This window comes from Amia ocellicauda, chromosome 7, assembly GCF_036373705.1.
Source record: "Amia ocellicauda isolate fAmiCal2 chromosome 7, fAmiCal2.hap1, whole genome shotgun sequence".
Taxonomy (NCBI): domain Eukaryota; kingdom Metazoa; phylum Chordata; class Actinopteri; order Amiiformes; family Amiidae; genus Amia; species Amia ocellicauda.
Genome location: NC_089856.1, coordinates 33988132 through 34001774, shown reverse-complemented (window position 1 = coordinate 34001774; position 13643 = coordinate 33988132). Strand labels below are relative to the sequence as shown.

The 13643-nt window shown below is 39.2% G+C and overlaps 1 protein-coding gene across 1 annotated transcript in view; it reads left to right on the top strand.

The window, feature by feature from the left end:
• epha4l (eph receptor A4, like) overlaps nt 1-13643 on the top strand; it is a 43292-nt gene that overhangs the window by 6111 nt on the left and 23538 nt on the right. The window lies entirely within an intron of this gene.

Here is a 13643-nt window from a genome sequence, read left to right as displayed (position 1 = left end):
AGGAATCTTAAATTAAATGTAATAATAAAAAAGGTCATTTGGTGAATCATGGGAATTTAGCAAATACATTTTGGTTTTGACCCTTTTGAACACAATAGGTATTCAGGAAAATATTCATTGTGCCTTGGCCATGGTAGATTGATAATCAAATTAGATTGATAATCAGTGTTTCGTTCATTTATGTGTTTCTAAAAGAAAGAAAAAACGAATTTGCCAGAGTTTTTTTTTTTTTAATTATGTGTAGACAAAAGGTTTACCTTTGATCCTAAAATCAAGAACAAGTATAAACCTTTACGAGCTGTAGTTCATTTTGCAGCTGGAGATGTGGCAAATAGTTTTCTTTTCCAATTAAAATAATACATTTATTATAATAAATAATGTTATTTTCCCCCATCTGTTTATACATGTCTGTGTATACATTTAATCCTTCCAGAACGCATCCATTACGATTAATATATTTATATTTTCACACGGTATGTTTGTATTAGAAGCATGTAATGTTGTTAAAGTATAATTTATTATTTGACCATTTCTTATCCTTGTGCTCACTTATCATTTTAAGGAAATGAATTACTACAATTCTCTTTCTTTTATTTATTTTTACTCTGCTTTTGTTGAGGGCTGCTCGACTGGGATGAGCATGTGGATTATTATGTCTGTCTATCTGAAAGGCGGCCAGCTGAATGTAACCTCTCTCACATAGCACTGTGGTAAATTAAACCATCGTCAGCATAGTTGGCCTTGTCTTCTCCAGGGGTTAAAAGGTTGTTTTCTATCCCAGCCTGAAAAGCAATGATTATCTATTTAATATTTCCATATGCAACCAGTTGAGAGTCTCGACAAATAGAGAGGTCCACCTTCAATACGAGAAAAGTGACAAGGCGTCACAACGGGGAGCCCCGGCCCTTGCAAAACCCATTGATACAACAGTGGCCCGAGCTGCAGCGGTTATGAATAGGTCCCGCCTCTATTGTTTGGGTCTTGGAGGACTGTGGCGGGACAAATACAGGAGAAGGTCAAAGGTGTCCCACTTCCTCATCCATCTTCCTCCTGTCAGCGGAGGTCAGAGTGAAGATTGATTAAGACCTCAGAGTCTGACAAAGGCTGGGCAGGTTGGAGAGACGGGGGCAGCGCAGGGCGGCCTCTCTGTTGTTGCAGCCACTAGCGCTGGTCATCTGCCGGAGTCCGTGGAGCCACAAGGAAACAGGGCTGGACGTCCTTGCTCAGTTGTCACTTCCAGCAGGATGTGTTAATGGCCGCAAAGAAGTGGACAGCATGTCATCTTGTTGTTGGTGGCAGACGCCATTGTCACAGGCAGATGCAAGTTTACAGGCAGATCCATTGCTCCCAAAGTGTAATCTCTCTTCAGATCCAAGATAGAGAATGTGGTGCAGGTTGTAAAAACACGAATTGTCATTGTTAAAGTCTCGATCCATATATGCTTTTTAAAATTTTAATCAGATCTGATCACCGGTGTACAGTAGCTGTACAAGTTTCAGTGCAGAGGTGGTTAATAATGTTTGAACAGACCTAGGTGGAGTTTCTCCCTACCTTTGATAACAGCCTCCCTGAGAAATAATCACTTGAATGATGTGATTGCTTTTATCTTCCTTGCTTTGAAGCATGGCTATGATCACCGAGAAGAGCAATTCATTTTTATCAGAAGAGAACAGAGTTTAATTATGGTTCCCTGCTATTATAAATTTTTTATGGCCGGAGTTTCATAGAAACTGCGGAGCTGATGGCCCTTTGAGCTTGAAAAGCAAATCCAGAGTAATTAACCATTGACAGGCAAGTGGGTCCTGTATTCCTTGAAGATATACAAGAGAAATACATTATTATTTTAAAATTCCATAAATAAATATATATATATAGGACTGTCAATAGTAAATCCACAGAGAAGGATATGGAAATTGAGTTAGCTGAGATGTAAAATCGGAATTATAATTACGGTGGTATTAATAGTTCACTGAATTTTGGAAAGCAACAGCACTGTGTAAAAGCTGGATTCTCAAATTTCAACTTTTCTTTTTCTCCAAGTCACTATTCAGATCTCTCTCTCTCTCTGTTGGAATGAGGAGGGCAAAAAAACAAAACTAACTAAATTTCATTACGAAGAGAGATTTGAAACGGTACAGAAAGAAACATTTGGGTAATTAGTGTATGAAAATAAGCTGGATACCACAATAAAATAGTTTAATAAGCATGACCAAATTGCTTCGGCTTCCCCCTTGGTTTCATGTTGTGTGTGGTTGGGAGACCGATATCTTTTTGCAGCCTGGATTTGGCTAATTTCTGCCTTGACTTTGTTTTTTAATTGTTAGCAGGTGAAGTCTCATCATTTTCTTCTTCTTTTCACCCTTAAACAATGGATGCCCCTTGCCAATATGTGTCTTGTTATGAATATTCAAGCCTTGTTTTCGCTCCATGGGAACTGAGAGTGTTGATTCCTGTCACGACTCCCTCTGTTGCTGGTTATGAGTCCTCTCCCGATGAAAGGGGATTGTCAGCTGTCTGGAAAAGTTTTGCCCTTCGATGCGAGCAGATTCCTCATTTGCATATGTTGTATATGCCTGCATGCAAACCATCACGCCCATATCCACTTTCACAATGGAGATAAGAGCTTCCTTTGGAAACGGCAGCCCCCCGGTCCTCCTCTTCTGATTTATGCAGAGTCTGACGATTTGGATTTCATGCAAATTAATTCTGTTCTGATTGAGCTCCTTTTGTTTAAGAGATGCATATTCCTGGCTGCATCTCATTCCCAGCCCCTCACCCGGTCCCTGCAGTGGAGTTCGAAATGGGATGTTCACGTGGCACCTCGCGTCTCCACACCTGTTTGTCTGCCTCCCACCAGATGCATCCCGAGCGGCGCTGACATGGCGCTGACAGCGTGAATCCCTGTCAGGTTGTAATGGATGGATATGTTTGACAGAATTGGCAGGGTGGCTATGCTCTCTGTCTTCCTGCAGCCTGCCAGGCAGTAGAGGACAAACGGAGCAACTACGACTTCAGGTGTTCCTGGCATGTCCAAGTGCATGTCATTGAAGCCTCCAACACACTGGAGTACATGCAATCAACACACTTCCCACCCCCACTGCTATTTACTGCTTTAGCCTTCTTTGTCTGTTGAATATGCACAGGGGATATAGGAGCTGTTTATTTAAATTCACCATATAATCCCATTTGTCTTTGTGCCTTATAATTCACACTCTTCTGTATCCCCACATTAGGCTGCCCTGTTAGCTGCTGGGTTTCATTCAAGGCCAGTGGTATGCTTTGCAATAATTATAGCCACAGAAAAACAGCCATTATATCCAATGGAAAGCTAAGAGCCACACAGGTCTAGAAGGTGACCCTTATACTGGGGGAAAACAGATTTAAATTGGCATAATTACTACTACTGCTGATCTGTAACACTTTATTATTAATGTCTTGGGGGAGTATTGGTATTTTTTTAGGGGGAAACTGGGCCTCTTGCTTTATTTGCTCCTATTTCCAAACTTGATTTTTGACCATAGCCTTTTAAGCTGCAGTTGGCTCTTATTCCCTAGTAGCTGTCCAGTCTAGTGGCAAATGTTCATTTGATGGGCGTCCTCCCTGCTGTTTAGTAGTTGACTTCGCTCTCATGTGGTTGCATATTAGTTCTCGGTCCGGCTCACTTTTAGAAGGTCGACAAGTTAACCTAAGACCAAGTGCTTTTCTTTTTTTTTTTTTTTTCTTTTTTTTTTTGACGATCATGGTAGCTGTTGCCTGCTGGTCCTGCACAGAAAATCAGCTGGGAGCAGCAACACGGCCTGGATTTTATAAGTAGCCAGAGATTTTTTTTTTTTTATCTAACGGGCTGCTGTGAGAACCAGACAAGCTGCCACTTGCGTGCTCGGTGTGAATGCTACAGCAGCACTTTCAATATAAATGGCGAGACTGTTGTTGGTTGGCAAAAGTGTCTATGAAAATGAAACTGAATAATCAGATTATTACTATAGTGCCAATTTGATAATGAGCATTAATGTTGGGTAATTGGTTGTAATTAAGTTTATCTCAAGTCAACAAAAAGGAATTCACTGAAAATGTTACATATACACACAGACCTGAAAAAAATAACCACTGCTTGAGGAACAGAAAGGAAACTCTTAAAACAATTAAGAAAACAATTTCCCCTTCATATGTATTCACAGTAGTATTGTCTAGGTCTGGATTTTATCATGGTAGTAAAGCTCCTGAGTTAAAACACTTTGAAAAGCTTTAAAATGAAAATGATATCCTGCTAGTTTCCTGTTTTTTGGGGGGATGTTCTGAACCCTGTAAACTTTGTAATTCAGATATCATTACCTTTGTGCCAACACAAGACCTCCATTGAATTACAGCCTCCCAATCAATCATGGTATTCCACGCTTTTCCCATTAAACATTAACCCTAGCTTTAATTAATCACATTAAGACACTTGTTTTGAAGTGTGACCAAAATGCGTTTCTGTGCATGTTCCGCTTTTAACCGTTTGCCAGGAAAACAGACAGGAGCATTACTCACTCATTCTACTGGATGTTGTTGCCGAATCATTTCTTTTTCTTCACTTAATAAATGTCTTTTCTTTTGATGCAACAAAATAAATATTTTAAAACTCTGCCCGAAGTTGGTTTGACCTTGGCTCGGTATTTAATGAGCTACACTCAAATCTATAACTACCGAACTTAATCTTTGGCCACAGTGAAATGTTAGTTTTGCTTCACATCTAAGATTGTTTTTTCATTCCTTTTTTAACCAAGAGTCTTCTTCCCAGACTGGTGAAACTGCGATTAGAGCTCAGGCTATTTAGTAAATCAGAGCACTCTCCAGTCACAAACTACATTCCCACTTTGAAAACGGCCCTCCCTTTGAAGCCAATCTGGGAGAGTGATTAAAGCAGTCACTAAGCAAATTAGCATGTCAAAAGCTCTGAATCAATACCATTTTTCTATTCCCCCCTCTCTGGCTCTGTGTTGGTTTCACTGGGCTCTGGGTCTCCAGGAAGCCCCTGACAGCTGGGCCAATGGGGAGAAAGAGGTTGTCAATAGCGGCCTGCTACACAGACAGCTTGATCTAGCTGCAGAGTGCTAATCCAAAGATGGCAGGAGTAGTTCATTTGAAAAACTGCTTAAAAGGAAAGGACCTGCTACAAAAGCACAGGGTCATCCTTGTGCTCATGGAGAGGAGTGAACAGAGAAAATATATATACCAATTCTATGCAATTGTAGGGAATAGGGCCTAGAAGGCTTTTACATTGTCTGTCATACTGCTTTTTTAGAAGCAATTCTTTTCGGTTTTTGCTTAGAGTGATTTTATTTCAGGTGTACCCTGTAGAGAGTATAAAGTAATGCCTTGCATAGAACTCAAACATTTTAAGTATATTGAAAAACTACACAAGGTTTGGTATTCTGTAGGTCTGCTGTTATAATTGGTAAAAACCCTGCAGGGCATTCTGTCCACAAGTTGCTTGTTGGTGTCACTTCCAATCTTCCTTTCCTCAGTCAGTTTTGTTTGTACTTCTGCCTTTGTAGAACACATGTTTCCTGACACATTGTGTTGCATTGCACATTGATGTTGAACTGGGTTAAAGTCAGGATACTGGGGAGGCCAGTTAAGAAAGGTAGCTTAGTTACTTCCAAACCATCTCTAGCTAGCATGTGACAAATTGTGTACATTACTTGCTGACTAAAAAACACGCTGCCCCTTTCTTTGCAGATGCACTAAGACAATTATGTATTTTTCTGGCTTCACAACTCTCTATACTATCTATGCATCTCTTCAAAACATTGCTCAAGGTCTTTGTTTTTAATAAATACATAAATAAATACATTATATATATAAATGCAATAGCTTTCTATCTATGTTATTAAGACAAGTATGTTTGTAGTTAATGAACATCTTACATGTTCACATATTTCAAATACATAATTGATGTGTATTTAATACCAGATTGGCATCATTCATTTCCACCTTTGAGGATTTTGTACACATTGCACAAATCAGATATTCGAATGATAAGCATATCAACAGTGCAGGCCATTTTCTATTTACAATCGAGATTGATTGCAAACAACTTAACAAGTGTTTCTCCATTTCATCTTTCACGATTTTGATCTAAGCTGACTAAACCCTTCAAGGCTGTAGGTGGTCTTTTTACACGACAAAATCCCTCAGGAATCAAAGGCTTTGCTGTTAATCAGACTCCGATTTATGAAAAAAAGAGAAAAAAAGGACCTAATCTGATCGGCTAACGTTTCAACTGGATGCACATTTTAATAAGAAAAGACTTTAATCAGAGGGACCTTGCTCAGACAGGCTGCATAACTTACTTCAGTAAATATGATATACAGACAATTATCTCTGGCTTATTCAGTTGAACTTTAGCTAGTGGGGTAAAGGAATTATGTAAATATTTGCATGGTGCTAAATATTATACACATTTGCAGGCTTTGTTTCTAGTGAATTGAGCTGCAGACATGTGGAGATGTCAATATGGAATTTCTTTTGTAGAGACACATTTGAAGGATTAAACCGGAAAATATGTTGATCGAGATCTTTGTGCTTCCCTCAGGAAGAAGTATATGCAGGGTGTAGATATTAACACAAATGCCTTATCGTTGATTTCACTGAGTATTGCATGATTTTATTGACTTAAAATTATCATATAAACCTGACACAGTATCTCCTGAGCATATGCCACCAGCATATACTGCTTACAATTAAAACAAAACGGGAATAGTTTTTAATTGGGTACGATTTACGAGTTTGTTTCATACACTACTGCTGATGTGAAAGGTTAGTTGAGGGCATTTCCTCTGGCTGTTTTATATCACTATTGCCTTGTAAGTCACAACCCCTGTTAAGAGAAATCAATATTATTGTGTTTTCCAGAGGGCAATGAGTCCTAGAAGTCATCTGCATTGCAGTCAAGTTGAAAGTACAAATTGCACAGTATATTTCGTTATTCATTTGAACCCATAATGTGTACTGTATGCACGTGCAGTCATTTGAATGACAAAAGCATTATTTTTATGCTATGAATTTTATTGAATAAAAGTTCTATAAGTATAACTATCATATTAGTGTGTGCATTACGAATAGTAGTATTATAACAAGATGCATTAACTTTGTAACCTTCTTCAACCGAAATCCATTAACCCTGATATCATGTTGCACCAAAGCAGTTAGGTTCAAGCAGGGTGGAGCACGGGTTAATTATGGCAGTTTGACAAAGCAGCTGACACTGTTTCAACAGGGTATCATTTCCATTGAAATAATGACCTAATTAATTTAAAAAGTTCTATAATGCAAAGTACAGTGCACATATACAGTATAGGTCAAAAGCACTGGCATCAAAACGGAAAACTGCCACCTAACTAGAAAACTGATACACAAAATTACTTTGGGGGGGGGGGGGGTTGCAGAAACATGATTTACGGTTGTCATAAACCTATGAATTGTAGTAACTGTGTTCACAATAACCTTAACATATCATATACACACTGATCATAATTAAATTATCTAAAACTAAAAACAATGTATCATTATTATTAAAATATTAGTACATTCAATTCCCACAATATTGTCTTGTCATTCTGCAGAGATAGGCTGCCTCTGATAAGCACAGGCTTGTAACTAAGCTTGCAAGATAAACTATGCATAATAAATACCCTTGAAAGCACCTATTATCTTGAATCTGGAAGGAAACGGAGTTGCATAACACAGCAACAACATTTGGCATGAGACCTATATTACAGTTCTTGGTCTGGGTGGGGGCTTCCATTCATATCTAAGCTCCTGGACGTTGCCCTTCCGCCCTGCATAGTTTCCATATTGCTCTTGGCACCGGAAACTCCAACTACAGGTTATCCTTTAACTGCGACCAGAGGAAGAGAAGTCACTCAGTCAATGACAAGACATCGATAGTTTGAAATGCACTTATAACAGTGTTGGTATGGTGAGTGCCTGTGAATCTGAGGAGGTTAGCAGTTGTTTGAGATGCAAATCATTTTTCGTCAAGGGGTGTCAGACAGGGCAATTGCCTCTCCAGGATGTTTCGCATTGCTGTCACACCAGTCAAACAATCCACATCAACCGAGTATTGTGGGGGAAACACAGTGCCAATCTTCAGCACATTGCTTCGTAATTATTACTGTTTTTTCTGACACTTTGGTGTAATAGCCCACTTATCGTCAGCTGGGTAGTGAGACTTATTCAGAGCAGCTACTGACTTCCTATACGTTGTAAACCCAAGGAGTTATATCAGTATGTAAGCAGCTATTATAGAATGTTTTTAAGGCAAACAAAGACTCTCCCTCTGTTTGACTATGCATCCACATACCCAATTTGCATTTTAAAATGTAATTTAAATGGAACTGGTAACACGGTATCAGAAAAATGTGAGTTATGCCCCTCTCTGCTTCCTCAATGGACCTCAGGAGGTTCACGAAAGTTAAGACGACAATAGCCTTTCTTAGTTTGTTTACTTCCAAATTCCTGAAGCAATCACTGTATGATGGACCAGCCCCCTTTAGCCCCAGTCAGCTCTCTAGCACAAAGCCATCAGTAGGGGAGGGGGGTGCAGCAAGCTTTGTAACCTGCAGGGCTGTATCAGTGATCTGCAGGGGATCACTGGACTACAGGTTTTGATCGTCTGTGTCAAATTGATGGCCAGGCCTTATCATCCCCGTTTTTTCCTCTCTAATGCTTAACAATAATAAGAGACAACAAGAGGCCTCAGCCTGAATTTTTTGAATACTGTGTTCAGGGCATATATCTCTTTCTCTGCTTTGCATGTTGAGAATTGATACCAGTGCTGTCACTTGTATTTATGCATTATATGGATTGCTATTAACAATCCACAGTCTTGCAAAAAATGTGTTAACCATAGATAATATCATATGAATAACCTTGAGATCAAGTTTTACAGTACTGGAGTCGTTTGTGTTTTTCTTTTTTGCCGCCCTTATGTGATGTCCAGCATTCACCCATCATCTTTACCCCGATTACAAAAGGTGATGAAAGTGCTGCCTGCGGGGCTTTTCAGCTGAGAGCAGGTGAGGGGTACCACCCTGTGAATCTGGCACTGGCAGGAGGCTGGAATCTGCTTTCCCCCCCTCGAGCGACAACTTGGCCGCACAAAGATGATTCTGTGTGTTTTGTGGCGATGTAAGTTTAACCCTGCCACTGATACAGGAAACCCACCTGGTGCCAACCTTTCAGAGAGACAATAGCAATCTTTGTGGTACCATTGTGCAAATAGTTGCAGTAAATTAAATGTAAATATTTCCCATTCAGGGGGAAAGCGCTGAATACGTGTGAACGGGGACATGATATCTCGGCCAGTACCATTGAAAACTGAACACGATAAATAGAAACACCGTCTAGCTGGTGTGTCGGAGCAGAGTTGTATGCAGATAGATAGACTTGGAGCAATCTAATAAAGTACGTTTCATAGCACTCATCTCCAAACTGTAACAACACCTGCATAAAGTGCAACAGATTCCTTAAGAACACGCTGTAGTGTACAAATTTGACTGAAGCAGTTTCTACTTACGGATCGTAAAAGAGAGAAGTGTTTCTTTGTCTCTATACCATTTGCAGGCAGCCTTTCTCTTCAAGCTATGAGGGCTGTCCTGTATATAACCAAGTCATTATAAATCACTAATTGTATTTCAGAGAAAGCAGGAACCATTAGCTCCCCTTAAGAGGCAGTACTTGACAGATAAGATGTCTCCTCATGGTGACAGTCTCTGTATTCCGATTGGTCGAGGACGGGACTTTGTCAAGTGATGCCTATTTAATATCTCTCCAAGAGCACCATGCTAATCAGCTATCCTGCTCATGATTGAAGACTTAGATCACTTTTGAAAAACTGTCCTTGAAATACTTTCAGAGAGGTCACACCTCGCAGTCTTACAGATGTTGTGCACTGCAGACATTTAAGTAAAGTTTTTTTCGTACATGTTCCTGACAACTAATTAACAAAGAAGTGCAATTTCCATAAAACCCACACAAATGGACATTCAAAGGCTCTCTGTGTCATTAGAAACACAGAACATAACTCTGTGTGGTGGGCTTCATAAAATAAAGATAGATATCATCAAAAAGAACACTTGTAGCTTAAGTTTAAGGGGGGGGAAATCTGTTCATTTTTTGTGGTATCTTCATGTCAGAAAAGGAAGTTGCTTTTAAACGAGGTTTCAACAAGTGAACTGTGAAAGCTCAGATCACTTCAAACCTCTTCTTACCACGACCTTAAATGTAAAACCCAACAAATTCACAGTTCCACACTTAGTTATGTACACTGTATATTATAAATCAGTCTGAATTTCATCCAATGGGAAAACTGTTTCCTTTAAAAAAAAAAAATCTCATGTTACAAAATTGTAATCAGTCAAGAGAATGTCATTGATGTGTACGATGACCTCACTGATTCTGACATCAGTCCCCTCAAAAAACCTGGGAACTACATGACTTTCAGCCTCAACTATGAATTAATCCGCACAATGAAATGTATATATATATATATATATATATATATATATATATATGTTTAAAGAAAATCTGTCAGGAAGGAATGTTAATGCCTTCACTTGGGTTTATAATTTACCCCAAATGATTTGATGAAATCTATGATTAATACAGCGGGAGGATGTTCGCAGCCCTCATTAATAATCCACACAACACAAAGATAAATCGGCTTACACCTCATCAGTGTAAATCAGCTGAACTTGAAAGAACTCAGGAATGTACCTGCAAGCAGTTCTGGCAGCCAGCCTTTTCTCAAGAAACCAGTTCGCTGGGGAAAGGTAGAGAGGAACAGAAAGAGAGGATACAGGCCGTGCAAAAGCCATTTGCTACGCAGCCTACCTCACCCCGAGGTAGGAAAACCGATCGCTCTTTTGTCAGCAGTGAGATGTAACAGGAACCCTAAGCCCACCCTAAGCTTAGAATTAACTAGTTTGAGGGAAATAAGCTCGCTGACAACTGTATCATAAAAATATAGATGTTGTTTTTGTAATAGTGCAGCCTGCTTCCATTTCAATCGCTCGCATTGTGCAGTGCTGAAGTGTGGAAAGACAGTCGTCTAATGTAGGAGAATGCCCCCTATTGAAATGCTAGAGTTTCATTGCTTGGCCCCCTTTCAGTCTTGTAGTATGCAGGTGAACTCTCTCTTTCTTTCTGACTCCTGATGAACTGGGATGCATTTAACCTTGTATTTCACACGCAGCCACGCAAGGCCCAGGCCTTTCAAGCCCAGGATTAACGCAACTGCGCAGCCTTCATTAACCTTGACAAGGCCCTCCAAAATGTGTTCTTCACAGGAAGAAAAGAAAGAAAGCGAGAAAGAAAGAATGAGAGAAAGCCCAGGGAAAAGAAAGAACAAATTAACAAATGAAAAAAAAAACAAAAAAAAAACAGAACCCATTCTAAGCAATGCCATTTGGCAGAGACACATGAGCGCAGTAAAGTCATTTATACTTCTGACTGACTTTGATGTCACTTCGCTGGCCTGGCACATGAGGTGTCTTTTTTGTCCTGAGAGATGTGCAGTAAAATCTGAGAGCTGACACTGGATTCCCTACAGCCTTGTGGCACCGCTGTCAGAACAGACTTGAGAAATAAATCTGCCACAGCCACATGCGAGAGAAAGACAGGTTTTTCCAGTAAGGTACTTTACTGCCCAGACCTCCCACCTCTACCTTCAGACATCCATTAACCATGGCACCAACAGCAATGTTTTGGAAGCTATACTGAAACTGCATGTAGACTGCCATTTTTTCTTTGTCTAGCAGGGCTGTGTAGCGGGCTATTTCCAGGAGAAAAATACTTCTGAATCAGTACAGTGCCAGTCTTTGTTTAACTGGGGCCTGCATCTTAAGTCTGTAGATACATTTTTTTTTTTGGTCTGTTAATTTTTGGAAGATTGAAATGAATCTCATTTCGGCTTACTATGGTGTGAGATACGGATTTCATTGTTTTATTTTTACAGTCATGTGGTTGGTGGTACACACTTAGACCAGTAGTCAAGCAAACTGTGGACTGCTTAAGTAAACTAAAATAATAATTTCCAGTCATTGCACTGGGCCATTGCACAAAACCCTTTTGGAAGAAGTTTAACTTTTTTATTATTATTATAACCATTTGAAATACAATGATTATTTTTTTCCAACCTCCTGAGAGAAAGAACCACAAAACGTGAATTTAAATACATTTTTTAAAATGAAATAATTCTTGTGGGGAAAAAAAGAAAAAGGAAAATAAGTATTTCATTTAAGAAACCGTGTAAAGAAAAAGCTTTTTTTTTTTTTTTAATGGTTTATCCCTGTGGATGACATAGAAAATAATTGAATGAATAAATCAGTAAATGGTTTCCAAGCTTTTAAAGATACATTGTTCCTTTTGTTGGAAGGAGGATGGATTAATTGCCCTGAATAACACGAGAGACTAAAGTAATTACACCAGGGCAGAATGGCTTTATTTTCAAAAGGAACTCATCAGTTCAATCCAGTATCAGCCCCTTCCCTCGGACTACCAATAAAAAGCATTTGTTCCCCCCACTGCCAAGCAGCTCATGAAAGCTTTGTCCTCAGGTATTAGGGTGGCTACTGGTGTGCCTGTTGTATTCTTGACAACAGGGACTAGAGAGAATGATGTCCTGGTCAAAAGTACTTGCTTCTGGGACAGCTGGACAATTATTAAGCCTGGGTGAACATTTAGGCCCAAGAACAGCTGTACAATCAAATAACCCCGGTGAAGGGCTCATACTGTGGGGCAGAAAGATATTCAAAGAGTAATGCCTGGACAGCCACGGCCTTCAATTAACTCACGCAGAAATCTCCTGGTAAACGAAATTATCGAAACAGTTGGGAGTTTTGCCGCACAATGAGGTGAGCCTCACAGAGGTCACAACCCAGCATATGGAGAAGAAAAGACGAGGCTTATAATGTAGGTGAAAAGAAGAAAAATAATCTCTTTTTTATCTTTTCTTGAAAGACGGGGCTACCATTATCATCAAAGAAAGTTAACTTCGCTTAATCGGTAGCAAACATGCTAGTAATCTTGAATTGAGAGGGTCATTGAGGAAACTAAACTGAGGTATACATTGGGGATAATCTGTATAGCAGCTATATTAGAATAGAATAATAATTATGTTTTTTGGGCCATAAAAGGATAGGTTATATTGTTTGTAGTAAGCTTCTATTTTGATGATTGTGGTAAACCATTTCTTTTTTCATTTATCTATATGATCTATATAAAATGTTTATATAAGAAACAAATTAAATCAGCCTATACATGTTTTTATTAATTAAGTTGTGTATTTTGTGTACTGTAAGAGCTTTTGTTTGGACTACCACACAATCCTTGACCACCTCCAGTGTGTTTGTTATGTAGTCTCTAAATTGATATCTTCTCTAAAATGTATGGAAAACCCCCCAAGGCTGAATAAGGTTTCAACACCAATTGCGACGTCTTCATTTGAAAAATCTGAAGCAACTATTGATGTAGTTTAAAGTTTCTGAGAATGAACTGAAAGCATTTTCCTTTATAAACATTCTTTGCCTTGCTTTTCGGGTGCTAAATATCTCTTTGGCAAACTGTAGTGTTTGGCTTGACAGACAGGCCTCACTCTC